This window comes from Rattus norvegicus, chromosome 13, assembly GCF_036323735.1.
Source record: "Rattus norvegicus strain BN/NHsdMcwi chromosome 13, GRCr8, whole genome shotgun sequence".
In the NCBI taxonomy this organism is placed as follows: Eukaryota; Metazoa; Chordata; class Mammalia; order Rodentia; family Muridae; genus Rattus; species Rattus norvegicus.
The window spans coordinates 79,803,086-79,824,267 of NC_086031.1; the positions used below are offsets into that span (position 1 = coordinate 79,803,086).

The 21,182-nt window shown below is 43.8% G+C and overlaps 1 long non-coding RNA gene across 8 annotated transcripts in view; it reads right to left on the reverse strand.

The window, feature by feature from the left end:
* Positions 1 to 352: 352 nt before the first annotated feature.
* Positions 353 to 21,182, reverse strand: part of LOC120096302 (uncharacterized) — a 61,706-nt gene continuing 40,876 nt past the window's right edge. For 6 of the 8 annotated variants that reach the window (XR_010057278.1, XR_005492607.2, XR_010057279.1 and 3 more), the window contains exons 4-8: positions 15,620 to 20,821; positions 9,338 to 9,417; positions 7,115 to 7,232; positions 6,328 to 6,437; positions 353 to 915 (exon numbers count right to left, since the gene is read on the reverse strand). This is a non-coding gene — a long non-coding RNA (uncharacterized LOC120096302). Of the gene's footprint in view, positions 916 to 6,327; positions 6,438 to 6,868; positions 7,078 to 7,114; positions 7,233 to 9,337; positions 9,418 to 15,619; positions 20,822 to 21,182 lie in introns of those variants that run through there. The other 2 variants (XR_005492606.2, XR_595534.4) reach the window with 2 other exon arrangements.

The following is a 21,182-nucleotide window of genomic DNA, read 5'->3' on the forward strand; positions in this document are numbered from 1 at the left end:
TGTTACATTCAGAATGTCTGTGTAACCATTAGTGGCAGGTTAAGAAGCAGAAAGCACAAATTGCTTTCCATACTCAAAGATTCCCCAGGCAACCCCTTCGCATCATTGATACTTCTGTTCCTCTACTACACTCAGATGCATGAGGAGCAGTGTGCTGCTTTCAGAGACGCCCCCCAATTTATTTCACTTCTTTTTCATGCCAGCCAAAGAGTAAAGCCAAGAAGGGGTGCGATAAGAGCACTGGCTGCACTTCTAGAGGACCTGGGTTCAATTCCCAGAACCACATGGTGGCGTATACTTGTCTGTAACCCCAGTCCCAGGGGATGCTAGGGCTTTAAGAACAAAATGCAGATAAAACACCCATATGTATTTAATTAATTAATAATTGTAAAAGGTCAACACAGTACTTTCTTTGGCCTTTCTAGGCTTCCGTTTCCTCAGCTTGGTGTGCAGACTCACAGGAGAGTTGGTGACTCCCCTACTGTCACTCAGAGTGTTTGTGGTAGACCACCTTGAAGCTGAGGTTGGGGACAGGGAGTAAGGTGGAAATAGTTTCTATTTTGAGTGGAGGAGAGTTAAAAGCAGAAGTGGGGAAACTCTGACCTGCTCCTTGGCCCCCAACTTTCTCAGCCTCTGCTGCTCACTGAGTCTTACTCATTACACTTTCCAACAGACTGAGGGTCCTCTAGGGGACAGGATGTTTCCCCTGGGCGTGGGACCACCAGCACAGTCATTTCATTCAAAGGCTGAGGATGGGACAACTGCATTCGAGAGAAACCAGGGGTCCAAATGGAAAAGTTGGTCTTTGTTCCATTCGCTTCCACACGAGGGTCACATGAGTCTCTCTTCATGAAGCTTCAGTTCACGGTGGTGGGCTACAGCATCCGATTCAGTTTGTGTTCTAGGTAATGTATTCTGTGGAGAGTGCATAGAAAAAAGATAAACTCTTTCCTCTGATACTTACATGACTTCCGTGATAGCTACTTTTAAAAATAATTATTTTTTATTTTTTGAAATTAATATAATATTTCTCCCTTTCTTTTCTCTCTCCAACCATGACATACCACTTTGTTTTCTCCCTCCCTCTCTCTCTCTCTCTCTCTCTCTCTCTCTCTCTCTCTCTCTCTCTCTCACACACACACACACACACACACACACCCCTATGGCCTCTTATTTTAATTACATATCCCTAAATATCCTAAATATATACATTATAATGGCTTGGCCTGTATAATCTTACCTATATACATATGATTTTAGGACTGACCACTTGCTCTTAGATAACCAGTTTGGGGGAGATCCTTCCTGGGAAAGATTGTTTCTCTTACTCTCAGGATTCCTTGGTTGTTTATAGTTACTTGTTTAGTTAGGATTGGGACTCTGGGATTTCCCCCTTCCGTGTTAGCATGTCTGGTGATGTAATCCTGTCTAGGTATTGTTTAGGCAGCCATGTTTTTGAGACTTCCCTATCATTTCTAGAACATACATCTTACAGGAATTTCCTGTCCTTCTGATACTTAAAAGACCATGCCATTTCCCTTCTGTGGTGTTCTTTGTGTCTTAGCTGCAGCAGCTGGGTGGTAGAGGTAGCAGTTGGGGTCTCACCACACCGTTCTTTAGTTTCTGCATTTTGATCCCGTGTGGTTTTCTGTAATGGTCTCTGTCTGTTACACTTACAAAGAGAAGTTCCTTTGATGAAAGGTGAGGGCCACATTTTCTGTGGGTATAAGGGTAAATATTTAGAACGATGCCAGCTAAGTAAGGTGACAATAAAGGTTCTCCTCCAAGATCCATGGTTTCCAGAACCAGGCATGGTTGCCCTCTTGATGAGTAGGCCTTAAGTCTAATTAAAGAGCTGATGTTACCAAGACAGCTGCTTTTATATGGTCCTGAAACTGTTGTTAAAACACCTCACAGCTCACTCTGAGAATACTCATGGCATCTGGTGAGTTCAGACATCCCTTAAAACATGCAGACCACCCTGTCCATCCCCAAGGGTACAAGGGGCTTGTGGTCCAGTTCGAGAGTTGAGTCTGTGTTTCTGAAGCTTCTGGATATTTACTGTGTATTAAGTTCCATCTTCCATGCCATAGACTATATTTACAATTAAAAATATTGTGTGAACCATTGTCTCAAATCCTACAGTTCACTCACTCCTCAGAATCAATGCTTTATTGAGCATTTAACCATTTTAAACCCTGTGATATCCCTCAGGACAATGAATGAATCGAAACAGAACAGTTTAATAACTGCCCAGAGCAAAGAGTTCAGAGGGATAACAGAGAGGAGACATCTCCCCTAGTAAGACTGGATGGGAAAGAAAAGATCTTTGAAGGACGGATCACTCAGAATGGTCTCAATGAGGGAGGCAGGATTATTCAGAAAAAGCATGGGAGTTAATTCCAAGGTTCCAGAAAAAGTCCCAGTGACACGGGGAGGATGGGGAGGTGACAGGTGTCAGTGGACAATCCAAGAGAACAGAGGTGGGAGGGGCTTGAGTAACAAAGTGCTTTACCTTTTAAAGGAAGGAGCAGGAAGTCAGCAGTGGTAGTATCTTTTTTTTTCTTTTTTTTTTAAAGATTTATTTATTCATTTATTATATATAAGTACACTGTAGCTGTCTTCAGACACACCAGAAGAGGGCATCGGATCTCCTTACAGATGGTTGTGAGCCACCATGTGGTTGCTGGGAATTGAACTCAGGACCTCTGAAAGAGCAGTCGGGTGCTCTTAACCGCTGAGCCATCTCTCCAGCCCAGCAGTGGTAGTATCTTGACTGTACTCTCAGAACTCAGTAAACTGAGGCAGGAGGACCTTGAGTTGAGAACCAATCTGGGCTACATAGTAATATCCTGACCCGAAGAAACAAAACAGAAAGGAAGAAAGGAAGGGAGGGAGAAAGAAGGAGGTAGATAAAACCAGTACATGTGTATTTTGACCTCAAAGGGTTTAGAAGCCACAGCTGAAGTCTGTGAACAGCTGCAGGGAAAGCAGAGTCCTAGGCAAGAGAATTTTGTCAATACTGCCAGTCACCCCACCGAAACCAGGGCTCCTTCCCGTTCCCTTGAGCATCAAGCATACAACAGAACCCTCAAGATGAGTTGCTGATTTAACCGATTCCTATTCAAAGGTTCAGCTTTTGGGGGCACTCACGAAACTTGAGCATCTTGTCATCTCACTGAGTGTAAGAGACTTTAAAAAGACCTTGGATTTCTCTAAGATCTGTACATCCTGCTGGTCTCAGAGTACACCTTCACAATGGCAGGAGACTATGTGTTGATGTTTTAGGAGACAAAGCAGCTTGAACTCAGCTGGGAGCACCAGCGTGGCAAAGAGCCAAGACAAGGTTAAATGGTATGTAAGAAACTCCCCGGCTACAGAAAAAGAGAGCTGGTGAGGGATCAGAAAGAAAGTGCAGAAGCACTTCTACCTCACAGCATCATCTTAGACAAATCACCACAACGAAGTCAGCCTCCCAACTAAACACTCAAAATCAAGCCAATGCTGGCTGCCAAGCGTGATACCAGAAAGAAAAGCTGCCTGAGAAGAACTTTGTGTGCAATGATAGATTATAAAAGGTGGGTTACAACTGGCTGTTTGAGGCTCTGCATCTATAGAAAGTCTGTTAAAACCATCCACGCATGTTCAAATCATACTCTGCCATCCATAGCTTCCTTTGAGAATGCTAGTCTCATCCCCCAAACTGTGATGGATGGACAGCAAATATTCAAAATTGGCAAATAATACAACATAATACAACTAGTCTTCCTAGCGAAATTTTTCATTGTTATAGAATCAAAATTTATGCATATATTGAATGTTCATACAGGTTCCAACGACTCAGAGGTGTGTGTGATGCTCTCTCCTTTATCAGAAGAGTCCAGAGTCCAGAGAGATTTTTGTGACTAGCAGAATCATGAGGCTGTTAAGTTAGAACAATTTAACACAAGGTCTATAGTAACAATTCAGTGGTATCTAAATAGGCACTTAGTAAATGGTTGAAACAGATAACTATGATTATTGGTGTTATTTAAGATAATTGAAAGGTCTGTAGGCTAAAGATTGCAATGGTTCTGTGGCTATTGAAGGGACTCTGGCAGCTTCAGTGTGGTGAGCACAGCTCTGGCAGGCCTTGTCCTCCTCCCCAACTTCCTCTGCCTTGCTAAAAACCATTAGATCACGTGCCTAAAGCTTGTCATCAATGTCTATTCCTTTATTTGGCTGCTTCCTCTTCCTGAGGCTGACTACCAAGGTCCAGCTTTCAAAGTATTAAAGTCCAGCAATCAAAATCCCCCTTTGGTTCACCTAATTAACATGTGCAGTTAAAATTAAACACCACATTCTGACATGGGGTTTCCCCCCTTTAACTCTATAAGCCACCATTTTCCTATGGGCTACATCTGTTGCTCCTCTATCCAGATGTAGTCCTTTGTCCCTCTAGGACAAATACTCCTGCCCCCTTAAACTTTTTCCCTTCCCCTTCTCCTTCTCCTCATCTCCTGTCTTTGTCTCTTACTCCCTGCCCCCTGTCTCTCTGGGGCAAATAACTCTCCTTTGTGCTAAGACCTTGGTCTTGGAGTCCTGAGCCCATAATTTCCCCAACAGCTATTAATGGCAAAAATTATTCAACTTAAAAAGATAATAGAATTCTTGTAAATGTCTCTCTTTGGGAGCGACAGGGTGGACTGGAGTTCTGAGACACAGTACCTATGACTTAGTTCCACTCATTTCTACCACAAATACTAATTGAGGCCTACAGCAAGAACAAAATGGCTACGTAGCTAAATAAAACCCTTTACTTTGTGTGGGAAAGAAGGAGGACAGGCAAGCCTATATAGCAAATATACTGTATGCCACAAAATAGGTAAGCATTAAGGAGAAAGTATGAAGAATGTCAGAGAGAACACAATATTGGGGAAGGAGTAAGTGAGAGTTTAGATAAGGTTTCTTGGAAAGCAAGCTTCAGATGCAGAGATGGCTTGGCCATTAAGAGCACTGGCTGTTCAAAAAACAAAACAAAACAGCCAGGTTTGATCCCCAGAACCCACATGGCAGCTCACAGTTAATCCCAGTTATGGAAGATCTGACACCCTCTTCTGGCTTCTTTGGGTACTTCGAAACTGCACACAGAAATGCACTCAGCCACACACAGATACACAGACATGTATAAAGAGAAGAAGCCTCATGGGAAAATCTGGCTTTTCAGGGACAAACGACTGCCGAGGTAGACAGGGAAATATTGGAGTTTCTCTCTGGAGAGGTGTTAGGAACTCAGCTTAGGACACGTTAGGTTGAGATGATTAATAGACACCCAAATGGGCATGTCAAGTAGTTATCTATAGATCAGGAGTCCAGGGGAAATGTCCGGGTTAGAAATGGTCATTTCAGAGTCTTCGGAATATGCACAGCATTTAAAGTCAAGGTATTGGGCAAAACACACGGGCAGTGAGAACTGATAGAACAGAGAATCCCAAAGAGAGACCTCAGGATGCTGAGCCCTCAGTTTGTACGATGAAGAGGAAGGAGATGCAGTCAGGAGGGGGGAACCAGCCTGTTGCGATGTTCTGGAGACTGAGATGAGAGAATACAGGACTGGGGTGAGCAACTCTGTCAAAAGATGTGGGGCGTCAGAAAACACGGACGTGGAAATGACAGCTGTGATGGTTTGTATATTATGCTCGGCCCAGGGAATGGTACTATTAGAAGGTGTGCCCCTGTTGGAATACTTGTGTCACTGTGGGTGTGGGCTTTGAGACCCTATTCTTAGCTGCCCAGAAGCCAGTATTCTGCTAGCAACCTTCAGATGAAGGTGTAGAACTCTCAGCTCAGCCTGCACCATGACTGCCTGGACCCTGTTATGATCCTGCTTTGATGATACTGGCCTGAACCTCTGAACCTATAAGCCAGTCCCAATTAGATGTTGTCCTTATAAGAATTGCCTTGGTCATGGTGTCTGGTCACAGCAGTCAAACACAAGACAACAGCTGACTTGAGCAAGGTGAGGATCATAAATGACACAAGGGATCAGAAAGCTTACTGAAGGGGATTCAGAAAGGCCTGGGAGACTTAGTGACAGCATAGTCAACTCTTTAGAGGGAACATTCTAGACCACACTCATCTTGTAAGTGTCACAGTAGAGACTTAAAGAGATAAAGGGCTGTAGCTGAAGGTGAAAGTAGGGCAAAGAGGGAGAACATTGTTTTCACTTTCAGGTAGTAGAAACAGGATGGACTTGTGGGACTGGGCCCAGTAAGAACTTTAACAATCAATATCACACCCAACACATCAGCCACATCCACTGATATCTTTCCAATGATTTGAACTCACCGATGCACGTCCCTCAGAAAATTGTCCTGTGTTCCTGGTTCTTAATGCTTCCAATCATGTCACTTCTAACTGCTCATACTGACAAGCCGGTTGACAGTTGATTTTTCTCCCTGTGTACACAATGGAAAGAAATAACCAATACTATCTCCGTGGCATCCATAATAGTTGCTGCCTCTTCGGCTAAAGAATGGCTTTATTTGGGATGCCTCACAAACACATAATAACGGGAATTTTCCACTCCCATATTTCAACAATTAGAGAAATCCCTGATAATTTCAAAACCAAAAGGAAATTTGCCTCTGGGCCTAGACTAAGTCTTCTCTACCCATTTTCCGCTGCTTCTGTTTGGTCTCTGGCTTGGTCCCAAACATTCACTCAAAGTTCCAGTGGCAGAGTAACCGACGTCTCCTCCAAGTCACACGTGCAGCAGGCTTCTCCCAATGGGAAGGGCTTTGACTTCTAGGCAACTCTGCAGTCCCAGCTGCCCTCCCCTGCCCTCACTTTCCCCAACTTTATCACCATTGCTTGCTCACGGTGCTACCTTAGCCAAGTCCTCCAAGTCTTCAGAGTTGTGGTTTCCTGCCCTTTTGTGACACAGACATAATAAACCACTCTTCAATTCTTTCTTGCTGTTTCTTCTGCCTTTGTCCCAAGTCGAAAGTAGTCAAAACTCTGCCAAGTATCTGTAACCCAGTTTGTCTCCCAAGTCAGGAGCCCTGCCTTCCCCCCAGGTCGTATTGTTAGGTCACAAAGCTTTCGTGATTCTCCCTGTAGAGCTCTTTATTACCTTTCCAGTGCGTGCTGAATAGCATGCTGCGTCTCCTTCATCCCATTGTCTCATTGTGTCCTTTTAGAGCCATTTCAATTCCTTTCCTTGATGGTTCTCTCTACCCTCCTGTCTGTGACTTAAAAAAAACCACTCATTTTGAACAGAGACTAAAATGAATAATTTAGTACTACAGTTGCCTCACAAGACTGAGGTGCTGTCTGACAGAGAAAAATTTCCTCTCTCCTTTCACTTACAGATACCAACACATACATATATTTTCACGTGCTAGACTATAGCAAACATAGCTTCAAATTGTTCATAACAGTGGCCTCATTCTCTAAGTGCTCACCCCGTTAGCAGATGGTATATATTACCTCACTTAATTCCTCATCATATCACAGACCACTGAAAATGTGAAGAGGTTAAGGCACCTGCCTAAGTTTATGCAGCTAATAAATGACTGACTGGGATTTGAACCCAACTGATTTGACTTTAGAGCTTACAGAAATGACTACTCAAATGAGGCAGAGCCCTCTTGGAGGAAACTATGTAAGGGCAATACTCCACAAACCTTAAGGGCAAGAAAATTAATTCCTCCAAAGGCAAGATCTTGATGAAAGTGAGTTACAATATGTCAGTATGGAGTTCTCTGAAGTCTCACAAATTGCCTTAAAATTCATGACAATTTTGCATCCATTCCGTAATATATCCAGATTGCTTTCTATAATAGGAATAGGTAACTCTCCCGGAGGATACAAAAGGCATTTATGAAATGAATGACAAACATTATAAGGAACCTGCTTTCCTCCAAATGAATGTAATCTCTGTGAAAAGTCTCCAAAGACTTTTGGCAGGAAATGTTCCTGCCTCCTTCCTCCTACCAGGACTATCCTCTGAAGCAGTATGGTGAAGGGAAGAGGTGAACACTGGATTGTTTTAACTCTTCGCATTAAAGAAAGCATTACAATAAGGGTGGCACAGAGAAGACACAGTCAGACACATGTATCCATTCTCCATCCTAAGCATCCATGCCTACCTCCTCTAAGACACCACTCGAAAGCTGACGGACCAGAGAAGACTGAATCACAAAGGCCGTTTCCCTTGTTCTTTCACAGAGAGGCTCGCTCGGGCACATGTGGACACATAGAGGATTTTTCTCTAGTTTCTCCCTCTCTCCTTCTTCTTTCTATATTTTTATATGATGCATACGATGCATGATGCATATGTATATGTACATATACATGTATATGTATAAGTATGTGTACATGTACATGTATGTATATATGATGTATATGTAGATGATTATATATTATTACATGTACATGTATAATGTATATGTATATAATATACATGATGTTCATGATGTATATGTGTATGTATATGTATGAGAGGAATCTAGCCCCTGTTGCATTCCCATTTTATATTTATTTGTAGTGAGCCTATGAGAGAGACTCTAGATTTAAGGGTCTGGGCTTACACGTTGCTTGGGAATCCCGTTCTTATAAGTCCCATTCTTACAGTTCTGAGACCTAGTAGGAAGCCAAAGACACACACACTGCCTCTGCAGGCGACAGGAGCCTTCATCCCCATCCCTCTATATTTCCCACTCCTGTTCCAGTGCCAGGAATCTCTAGGACAGCATCTGAACCTTTCATCAGTCTTACCCACTGCTCTGCTCTGCCTCTGTCCTCACATCCTGACAGCTCTATAGCCAGCCATCTAGGAATGTGCTTTCTGTAAAGCCCTTTGGTACCACAACGCTCCACTCATGCGCTGCTCCCAGAGCCTTGTAATAGAGGATAAAGTGGGCATGACCGTGTCCATTTTGTTTATGAAAAGACCCGGATGGAACCAGGATGAAGTGACCTGCCTGAATTAGTCACCCTGTGGCAAATCCAGGCCTCCAAGTGGGCACCTCACCATCTTACTGATCACCTACCCCCCAAATAGATGGTGCTATCAGACTACCAGGGTGCTTCCCTCCAGGTTAAACTGACAACACTAAGAGGAGTGGTCATGCATAGCTCATTAGGTGGGTGCGGAAAAGTGGCATGCTGCGGAGTTCTCTGAAATCCTGAAGGAATGAAAACATCAGGCCTCATGCGGTTGACGTAACTCCTGCCACATTTTATACCACTTCAATCCTGTCACTGTTCTGAGTCTGGATGCACTCCCCGACTAGCCATCTGCAAGGCAATCAACACAGCCAAACAAGAAGGACGGGCTGGGAAGTCTAACAACCTGGGAAGCTAGGTCCTCTAGAAAGCTGACGTCACTTCTCCAGACTCTGTAGTCCCCTCTCCAGACACTGCCAGCTTCACCTATAAGAGAAGGAAGGGTAGCAAACAAAATAATCCTGAATTTTCCACGAAGTTCTAAATGTGCAAGGTTCTGTTTTACGCATGGAAAATTAGACGGTTAAACATTGTGCTTTCGAAAATCCTCCCTTGTCCTAACATTTCAAAGTTTCATAAACATATTTTCTGAGTCATTTCCCTCTTAGGCTAAACATATGGTCCCTGGTTTTCCAAGAGGTCCTGTGCAGTAAACATAAGCGCTGTGGGTTGCACTGATCTGGGAGAGCGTTTCGGTCAGCAATGCCATCTGCCCGTTTCCACCACCTTCATGTAAAATGTAAAGCAGTCTCCCCTCTGGACAAATTGGAGAAGGTTGCCCTCCCAAGGTCCTGTAAACAGAGCATCGAAATAGGAACTCTCTGACCGAAGGCCAGCTTCCATTTCTCTCCTCACCGGGATGCAGATATCAAGTTTCCAAGCTTACCTATGAAACACAACAGCCCTGGGAAATCAAAAAACAAAACAAAACAAAATTTGTTCCAAGCCAAAGCCAAACTTCCTGAGGAAACAATTTAAAGGTTGATTCAGGCAACATACAATCTCTAGGCTGCCTGCGCTAGACAGAGACCCTGCTAGGAAGCGAAGGATGCCATGTTTCCAATACATACTGCTACTGACAACTAAAGGATGATACAACACCCTCAGGCACAAGCCTGAAACCAGTCTCCCTGGTCCATGATTCAGGTATCTGGCTAATTAACCCACAGAGGAAATGTTCTCCAGTACAGTAAGTTCACTTTTAAAGGACCATAATCCCCTAGAGAGATGACTTGGTTTCTTTTTTTCATTTTTATGGTTGCAGAATTGACCACTGCTTGAGACAAATGAGGTATTGAGTAGAAAATTATTGACTGAGGTTGACTTGATTCTTACATCCCAAGGCTACATATTATGGGCATAAATGACATGGAGAAGTTGGAGTAGACTTGAGGGAAGTCACCCCACAGCCCTGGTTCTCAACCAGCATTTTTACTTTCTAGACATTGATGGTTTGTCAGATCTCTCCCTTCTCTGTGTCTCAGCCTCATCACACGAGGCACTTCAAAGGGTTCTGAAGATTTGCCTGCAGCTTAGACAAACCCACGTGGTTCTCAGCCTGGTGGGGGTACCTGTCACAATTGTCCCGCCACAACTGCCACTACTCAGGTTGTGGACTTTGGTGACAATTTGTAAGAATGAGACCCTGGGTGATTTGCATTCTGATTAGTGGTTATTTGGTATCATGTCTCTAGTTGGGGGGAAAAAGTAGGAAAATGGGACAATTACATATATCTTTACATATCGTTTCTTTTAAAGAAAGGCAACATTTTCAACTTAAAGAAAAGCATGAAGGATGAAATAACCTGTGTGCTTTCTACTTAGAATTTTAAAATTATACTGGTGTGTTAGACCCATTCAGTAAGTAAAAGGAATTTAGTAGTCAAATTTTCATCACTGTAACAAAATGCATGGCAGAGGCTACTTGTGAAGTAGAAAGGTTTATTCAGAAATTAGGGGAGGTTCCAGTCTAAGATCATGGGACCTCATCACTTTGGACCTCTAATGTAGGTGTCTACTAGACAGGGTAAAGAGATGTTGGAGCAAACTGCTCATGAACTTAGGCTGGGAAGCAGAGGAAACTGAGAGACTAGGGCTCCACAATCCACTCAGAGACCACACCTCTGGGGACCTAAGGACTTCTCCATAGACTCCTGTCTCTTAAAGGTCCACATCACCTCCAAATATCGCTACTCTTGGTACCATGCCCTTAATAGATAGACCTTCAAAGGACACTGTCTACATAAAATCACATCAAGAAGGTGACCAAAAGAGACCATAACCCTGAGTTATGAAGTAAAGTTCTATGCTGTAGTGGCTTAAACATGCTTGGCCCAGGGAGTGGCACTATTAGAAGGTATGGCCTTGTTGGAGGAAGTGTGTCACTGTGAGGGGTGGGCTTTGAGACCCTTCTCCTAGCCTCCTGGAAGACAGAAGGATGGAGGTGTGGAACTCTCAGCTCCTCCAGTGCCATGCCTGTCTGGATACTTCAGTGTTTCCTGCTTTGATAATAGTAGACTGGAACTCTGAACCTATAAGTCAGCCCCAATTAAATGTTATCCTTTGTAAGTGATGCCTTTGTCATGGTGTCTTTTCACAGCAGTAAAACCCTAACTAAGATATGTGTTATCACAGAGAAAATGTCAAACTTCTCCCAGAAACTAAATCACTCTCCTGCTGAGGCCTCAAAGTCATTACAGTATCCTCTTGGCCCTCTAACACCCAATATCACAGATCTGTCATTTCAAAATTCTTTCTCTATACCTTAGAGGCTTTTTCTTGTAGTGTCTTCCACCTTTAGTGGCTGCCTGTACTTAACGGCTTCTAAGTCAACTCCACACCAGTGCCCACAATACACTCAGCTCTAAAGATTTCAGGAAAAATTCTCCCATCAAGGTTCTAAAAGATCAGAGGTTATCCTGCTGGAACAGACCTACAATCCCAGCTATTACCCCCTCAGGAGACTGAAGCAGGGGGATGACAAGTTCAAGGCCTATCTGTGCCACAGAATGAGTTCAAGGCCAGCCTGTGTAGACCTTACCTCTATATTTAAAAGTTAAAAGGAAAAAAATGAAACAAAACGAAAAGAGGTCTGGGAATATAGTGGTAGAGCACTTGTCTAACGAGCCAAAGTTCCTAGGTTCAAATCTCCCTGGAACCCTTAAAATGACCCTACACCCCTAATAACAGTCTCCCATGAGTCTCCCAAGAGTCTCCCATGAGCTTTCTTCTCCCATTCTATTCTTAATTACGGGGCCTAGAAGTAAGGGAGAACTTTTATTTTTGCTTGAATATGTCCTGAAGTCATATCCTCCAATCTAGGCACTTCATCAAAGGATTTCTTCCAAACAAATGCAGGAAACCCTCTAAAAATTTGGCCAATGAGGTCTTTTTTTCTTCAGTTCATTACATCCATGCATATGACTGAGTTAGAGTCTGATATACAATGGGAGAGTCTTTGAAAGGTGATGAACTCAGCCATTAACGCTCAGCGGGGTGACATTTCCTGTCACCCTTCAGATCAACACGAAAGACTGAGAAGTGAGGGAGAATGTCCACATTGTTATATACAGAAAATCAAGAAGGAGATTACTTTATAAAGAATGTGTTTCCTTTAAGCATTCAACATGGTTTCTAGCCCTACTACACCCCCCCCAGTGTGGAGGGGGTTCATATCCTACCCCTTAAATAAAAGCCCTGCCCATAAGATGCCCTAAAAGGTCAGTGGAAGGGAATGAGGGGGAGGCAGGAGAGAGCATGGTGACATTTAGAAGTGGCCCAAAGGCTGGGACGGTATAAAATTACAAGAGGTTAGGTAGTATGAATTAGAAGAGGTTAGGTAGTCTGCAAGGGAAAACCACCACAGCGAGTGGTAAGTCATTGTTCTCCCCATTCCACTGAGCTGACAGATGAGTACCCATTCACTTGGTCACACCCACAGCTGCCTGCTTGGAAACCACACAGCCCTTCATTGCAGCGCCTCCTGACTTCCGCCACAGGCCTCCTAGGTGAAGAAAGACTAGGGGGAGCTGTGACATACATCTGATGCCAAGGCCAGCACAGTAGCATCAGAAGGGGAGAACTCAGGAGATAATGTGGGACACAAGGGAAGAGTCACCATGCACGATCATGTCTGTGTCTTGCCTTTTCCACAGGATTTTCATTTCTTTCATTCTTCAGGCTTCTGGTATGGTCACCTGATCTGCTTTACCCAAGAAGCAGTTAATGAAACTGTGCAACCACAGGAAATCACACCTTGAAGGTGTGCTCCTGTTGCAGCCTGGAGGTTTGGGACTTGTTTTACAGACCAGCTCAGATATTACATGTGTTGAGATAACACATGCTGAGAAAATTAAGCCTAACAAGTAAGTAGTTGGCTGATAGAGAAGGGACCGTCTCTTGTCCCAGAAGTTACTGTTTTCTTTCCTCTAGTAACCCTTACAATCGTTGTGGCTGGAGTGATTTTTTTTTTCCCAAACTCTATAAGACCAAGAGTCACTGGGGAAAGGGAAAGGGGCCACATTTATCATCGGTTGCACAACCAAAAATAGTTTAAAGCACCTTTCTAATTAGAAATAAAGCTAGTGAGTTAGACACCCAGAGAAGAGGAGGACAGACATAAACTAGCCCATGAGGCCATCAACATTAAATGATGTGACATTGAAGGAGCAGGGCAGCAGAAGTGCCTTGAAATACCAGGCAAACCTCCAACCAACAATATCACTGAGCAGTGGAGGAAGACGGCATAGAATGCTATGCAGGATTCCGGGAACTCTCAAATAGTGCCCACACCTAGAATATTATTTCTAGCAACTGAAAGAAGAAAAGGGGGGAAATCTAAAGTAATCATTGTTGTTTTACAAGGCAGTGGAGCAACTTACTGGAGTTCATATGTCTCACAAAGTTGGGTTAGGAATAGTTTTATCCCAACCCCTCACCTGCTGTAGCAGTTGGAAGAGCAGCCTCTGCGCCTTGCCTGAACAGCCCGGAAGAGCTGTCCCTACGTGTCGGGTTGCAGGAAAGCTGGCCCTGACCCTGCCTCTTGTCTGCTGAGAGAGAGATGCCCTTCTCCCTACCTCTTCCTTTGCCACCTATGGCAGGCCCTGGGGTCATGAGAATGGAGAAGTAGACCTGTCCCTCACTGGCTGCAACACTTAAGAGAGCAGGAGAATAGGCCCTACGCCTTGACTGGACAGCAAGGCGGAGGTGTGTCAGTGAGCGTGAGCTGGAGGATGTGGGAGTGGGAGAGCAGGAGAGGCAGAAGGCTAACCAACTCAGATATGTCTCAGGCCCAGATCCAGGGCTTCAAATCGACCCAGTTCAACCTTTACTCCATCAATAAACTGCTCGAGTGCATTAAGAGGTCGGTCCAACAGATCCAAGACTACAGGATCTCCATGATAATGGGTGACAACAGGATATCCAAGAGGAGTCCCGATCAGATTCCAATGTTTACAGAGTAACAGAAGCCAGAGGCCTCGTACTGAACTAATGAGCATTGCAATGAACATTTGCAAGCAAAGAAGTGTAGACCGAGGGTTATACTGTGGGACACACTGTGACACACTGCAGCTCCCACAATGAGATTTTTGTTCTCTTTTGGGGAGGGAGGTTGCAAGGGCAGAGGGTGGGTACAAGGCACAATCTGAAATTTGCAAAGAACAATAAAAAAGATTTTTTTTAAAGAATAGTCTTATACACAGCCCACAGCCCACTGAACCTCAAAGTCCACAGTATCAAATATTACATTAACTGTCCCCTTGTTATCATACAAAGACAAACAAGGTGTTATAACACCCTCAACAGAGGAGAAGTCAGGGTAGTCTTGCTTCAGGAACTTTGCAAGAGCATTTGTTGGCCATAAGTCATCAGTTAGGTGAAACCCTGCGGCTGACTCTTTCTTCATTCATTTAGCTTTGTGATGTAAGCACTTTCCTATCCTACTGAGTATCCTTCAAAAATCACCTTTATGATGATAAATTCTCTATATTGTGACTATAATAGTCTCCATAGTGAGGTAGGGTAGAATGACAGGAAAAAACAAGGAGACATTCAAAAGGTATGAAGTTCATGAGTTCCCTGGACCTGGCTCAGGTCTCTCACTGGCTGAAAATCTCACAGACAAAACTCTCATCAATCACATTCAGAGTCAAACCATGTCTTGACCTTGTGGGACCTGCGCATGCAAAGAATTCCTTTGACCAATTTTTGCCTGTGTTGTAATTTTATCAGCTCTCCTTTCTTATCTGTACAATGACTGAAATGTTTTGAACTCAGATATAGATTACATCCTTTGAGCAATATAACTTCAAAAACTACAAAATCATATAGATGAATACATATACTTTACTTCTTACTTCTTTTAGACATACTCTCATCTTGGAGCTTAGGCAGGCCTCAGACTTGTGACAATCCCCTTTACAGATGGGTGCTACATGAGTTTGTCTATCCTCTCTTCTCTAAAAATTCTGTAACATAAGTGTGTGTGTGTGTGTAACAGAAATTTTATATATAACATATATGAGACTAATTAACATATATGAGACTATATGAAGCTACATCTGTCCTTTGAGTGTGAACTGACTGTCCTTTACATAATAAACCAAAATTTTACTTCACACCAACTCACCTTGAAGCTATTTTCTGCAGCATAAATCAGGGTCCAGGCTGCACCTGAGCACAGGTCCATTGGAGAAAGTCCTCGGGCTGTAAGCTGGCAATTTGCTTCTCCTGCTGTGGGTGACTCAAACAGAGGGATATAAACAAATGTCCCTTCACGTGGGGATATGTCAATGTTTTTTGTTTTTTGGGTGGTTATTTTTGTCATCTTTCTATATCAAGGAAGACTTTTACTGTTTTTCTTTCTTTTATCTCTTATGGTTGATGATTGACACTAAAACATTTCTTTTTAAAAAACGATGATATAATTGATGAGGCGAGCAATTAATTCATAATCCTTTCACTCAACAAATAACTAACACGTCCTATACCATGTCCTAACTATTTAGGTGTTGAAGATGAAATCTTAAAGTGGGTGAGACAGGAAACACAGAGGTGTGTGGTGTTAAGGAATAAAGAAAAACAGAATCAAGGGAACAGAGAGGTAGTAGTGGTGGTGGTCTTGTTGGACTTAAGGAAGAAGGCTATCGGGAAAAAGCCGAAAGGTGAAGTTTGAACAGACGTTATAAAGTGACACCATAGGAAAACACAAGAGAAGAAAATCCCTCGGGGGTGGGGGTTGGGAGGGCATAGCGTATGCAAAGACACTGAGATAGAACAGAAACAAGTTCACTGGGCTTAAGGGCCAAGAAGACCACCATGGCTAGGTGGGCACAAAATGGTATGCTAGGTGGTGACATCAAAGAAGAAACCTGACTGGGTCCCGGATGGACCCACAGGCCATCACAGAGATGGCTATGGTTGCTACATAATCAATGTGAGAGAGTACTGTAGGACAAGTCAGCCAAACTGCAGTGCATGAAATCTTAGGTTACCACCTACTACAGAGATGTTAGAGAAGATAGGTTAGACGAAGTCGTATGGCACACATCTTTAAAGAGGATTGCCAGTCCTGCCTAAGCGGCAAAGGGAGAGCCAGTTTAAAAGAAATAAAAAGTAAAGACAGGAAAGTTAATGGAATCCTTAAACCTGAGTGTCAACGAATGCTGAGATCAGCCTTCAAAGATGTGAAAGCAGGAAGGAAGGACACGGGGGAGAGCAAAGCTCCCTCCCACTTGTTCCAGAAAAGAAAATGGTGTCCCAGAGGCAGGAAAGGCAGAACGAGGAGGAGATTCACTTACTGAACGTGCCCAGCTAAGGGAAATAAAATTGAGAGTTGACCACAGTATCTGGAACATGGTGCTTGACAGCATGATAGCATCGTTACCCAAATCAACAGATATTTTTAGTGAAGCCTAAAGGTCTTGATTAAAATATGACAGGGTGATGGTTATAAGCTTTGATTAATCCGATCAAAGAGAAAAAAATCCTCACCCTAGTAACCTCTGACCTTGACAAAGCAAGTCTGCTTTTCACTTTGTTCTCTGTGTTATGCAGGAAAAAGAAACTTGATAGCAGTGCATTGGGGACAGAGGGTGATAAAAAGGAAGTAGAGACAGTTAGAGACAAGGCCTTTGAAGAACCTAGGCACAAAAGAGAGCGGAGGAATGGACCAATAGTCAGGGACATGGATTTTCAAAGAAGACTTCTTTTGAATACGAAGCAGCAGTTTGTACTTAGATGCTGATTGGAAAATTGGGAAGAGGAAAAGATGCTGGGGAGGCAGAAATCAAGCTAGAACAGCATTCTTGGTAGAGTTAGGAACCAGGAGCTGTTCTTCCATTGGGTTCCTGCCAATCACGGCCATGGTAATCTATGTCTGTGCTCTCAGAGGAGAAGAGTTCATATCATGTCGAGCCTGGTACAATGAGCTACTATTTGAGCTTCTTCAACAGCCAAGAAAGCAAAAGCAGAACATGCATTCACTCTCAAGAATGGAAGGCACACAGCTCTGAATAGCAGAATCCAAGGGCTGCCTCTACTTTCTGAATTCACAAGTCTTAGACTACCATTCCTCTGACCTGTGCACACTCCTGGAGGGTACCCTCCTTTCTGGAATTGGCAAAGGCTTTCCTAGAGGCTGTACTTAGCCTGCAACTACGTCTATTACAATTAGATTAATTAGATACAGAGTTCACCAGGTAAAAGGACAGCAGTGCTTTTGGTGTGCTTAGGTGGGGCAGCTCTTCCCAAAAGCCAATCGGAACCCATGAGAACTCACTTCATTATTTTTCCGAGCTCTGTCCTTCTTATCGAGTAGCCTGCCTATCTCATGCTCAACTGCAAGCCCCCGATGTTCTTGATCTTACCATTTTAACTCAACCCTAACATTCATTTTGTAACTGCAATGGAGAGCATGGGTCCTGGAGAAGGTTGCCTAGGTAACGGGAGACTTTGGTCCACAGAGAAGCTGGTGAAGAGAAGCATCAGTGGAACAGGGGGACATTCTCCTTTGATTGATTTTTATTTTTATTTTCCTGATGGCTCCAGAAAGCCAAGACAAGAATTCAGCCAAGTAGAAATCATCCTGACTCTTGCAATACAGACTCAGGCAACCCAGGCTAAGTTGCTTTTTCCACTTCAACTGGTTCAACTCCTATAAGGCAAGTACTCACACTACCTCATAATAGCAACAGAGGTCAAACAAAAGAGGCCATCCTAGGTGGTTGATTTTGTCAAATGGACATAATTAAGAGACTTGCAGGGGATTGATGGAGGATCTTTCTCTCTGTGTGTCTCTCTGTCTCTCTCTGTCTCTCTCTGTCTCTCTCTGTCTCTCTCTGTCTCTCTGTCTCTCTCTCTGTCTCTGTCTCTCTCTGTCTCTGTCTCTCTCTCTCTCTCTCTCTCTCTGTGTGTGTGTGTGTGTGTGTGTGTGTGTGTGTGTGTGTGTGCAATACTTTCCAGTGATAGACCATGATCCTTCTTCCCTAATCAGTAGATCAATTTCCCTCATTGGATTCACAATATGAAGGCACTATTCATTATTGAGACATGGTAAATGGCAAGCAGTGGGCTCTAATTAGGGAAAATATTTCACTGGGCGCGTGCTTTTATAGACTGTCTGCCTTAGCCTATTCCTGAATCCCCTTCTCTGCTTCCTGGTCCATCATGTTCTAAAACGCTCTGCTTTGCCGTGCCCTTCCTTCCAAGATAGACTGACATCCTTTAAACTGTAAGCCAAATAACACCATCACCACCACCACCACCACCACCACCCCGCTTAAGTTATTTATGTCTATGTCCCCATCATAAAAAAAGTTACTAATACACGGTCCCTCTATTATGACAATAGTAGAAGGTATTTGAATGGCTCATGGCATGACTCCTGGAAGAACAAACTCTGTAGACACAAGGGGATTAATCTGTCAAAAAGAGAAGAAACAGTGGGGAGTCATACCCTTGGTCTGACAAGACGAGGTGGGATGCAGCCTGTAAAGGAAGAGTTCTCTACTCAGTGGGCTTCCAAGCATCCTGATCTGTATTGCATCTGGAAAGGTCAAGAGGGAAACCCATCTGCCCTGCTCTCCCCTGGCCTCCTGGATGCCTCACATAAGGAGAGAAACCGACGGAAATCGGAGGGTCAATTATTTGGTGAAGGTAAGAATGCAAACAAGATTTAGTTAAATGTGAGTTGAGAGAAGAACTTCAAAGCCAAGGGAACATCAGGCTGAGGTTGGGGTCCCTTGGCACTCAGATCTACACACAATAATCCCTTATAACAAGGAGTAAACCCCACAACATCTGTTCCTCTCCCTGCTTACAACACACTTTGTATCAGGCTCTGTGGTCCTTCTTAGCCACGACAGGAAACAACTGCCCACAGGTACACTCCATTCTTGTGTGACTCTGAGTCCCTTAGCATTTGACAGTGCTTTAGTTTTAAAAGGAGGACAGAGCCATCTGCTTGCATTAGATACCACAAAAATCTGTTTAGCCTTGCCTGAGCCCAGACCCACTTGGATACCCATCCCGTGGGCATTTCCTGGGGTAGCCAGACGCTGACCTCCGTTGCTTGAATTTGCTGTGTAGCTCATGTTGAAGTTTCTCATTATGAGATAGCAAGAGATGGGACCAGTGAAAGCGATTAGAAGCTCATCCTCACTACTACACTGATACACGCACGTGACATACAGACTAATGGGTTGACAGGTTGTCTCAGGGGAGGTTGTGCTATATACGTGACTTTGGCTAATCTATCGTGCCCCATTCTAATCTCTTTCCATGTGATGGGCTATTACACGTGGGGACCCTGACAGCAAGGAGAACCATCACTGGATGAACCACAGTAACCCTTTCTTATTTATAAATTAGCCAACCTGTGGCAATGTATTATTAGCAAAAGAGGACAGAGGAAACTTACTGCTGGCATTCAAAAGTCACAGGTATTATATGACAGGGATAATTCCTCAGCAGCTCGACAACAATTGGTGGTGGTGGGAGCCTGTGTGACGGTTCAGATATGCTTGACGCAGACAGTGGCACTAGTAGGAGGTGTGGCCTTGTTGGAGTGGGTGTGTCACTATGGGTGTGGGCTTTAAGACCCTCTTCCTAAGCCCTGGGTGGCAGTAATGGGGGAAGGATTGGGAGGGAGACCACCCATATAGAATGGGAGGGGGAGGGGCTAGGCGGATGTTGCCATGGAAACCGGGAAAGGGAATAACATTTGAAATGTAAATAAGAAATACCCAATTTAATAAAGATGGAAAAGAAAAAGAAAAAAAAGAAAGAAACATTGTGCTATCAAAACATATTTAAAAAAAAAGACCCTCTTCCTAGCTGACTAGAACTCAGTTTTCTCCTAACAGATGAAGATGTAGAACTCTCAGCTCCTCCTGCACCATGCCTGCCTGGATGCTGCCATGTATCCCACCTTGATGTTACTGGACTGAACCTCTGAAACTGTAAGCCAGCCCCAATTAAATGTTGTCCTTGGTAACAGTGTCTGTTCACAGCAGTAAAATGCTAACTAAGATAGAGCCCTTATCCCAGGACTTTAATTCTTCAGCAGCTAAAGAGTGATTGGTGGTGCTAGGAGCCCTCATCCAGGGCTTTAAGGGTGTTACCACTACTGCCTTTGGTCCTTCCTAGGCATTTGGCTCTCAGGACAATTTACCTTTCTCTCCTCTTTACTTCCCGGAACTTTAATCAATCAACCTCAGACAGAGGAAATGACTAGAAGGTGCTGAGGCAGGGTATGTTTGCATATATCCTGGTAGAATACACGTCCATCAAATAGCATCAGCAAACCGTGCAGGAGCCCTCCAACGGTTCCCTGCAAACAGAAGCCCACAAGTTAATGACTCTGCGCATGTAAAATCTGACAGGAGGCAACTTTTAACTGAAGATGGCAGCTGGGAGACTGGTTGAGTCTAAGATAGAGCGGCAGGAGACTTTGCAGGTGTCCAAGACAGTGACAGGATTCCCCGCACTCTTCTAAACTAGAGCAAGAAAAGTTCTCAGAAATAAAAATAACGCCACAGTTGACCATACCTGGGGTAGAAGAAGAGAAGTTCGTAAAATGAGCCAACTCAGATCTTTTCCACCTCTTAGTGGGGACTCTAACGATCCATTGATATTTCCCGTGGTCCACCCTGAGCCCCAAACTTACAACTGGTTAAGACTGCCCTCCATTA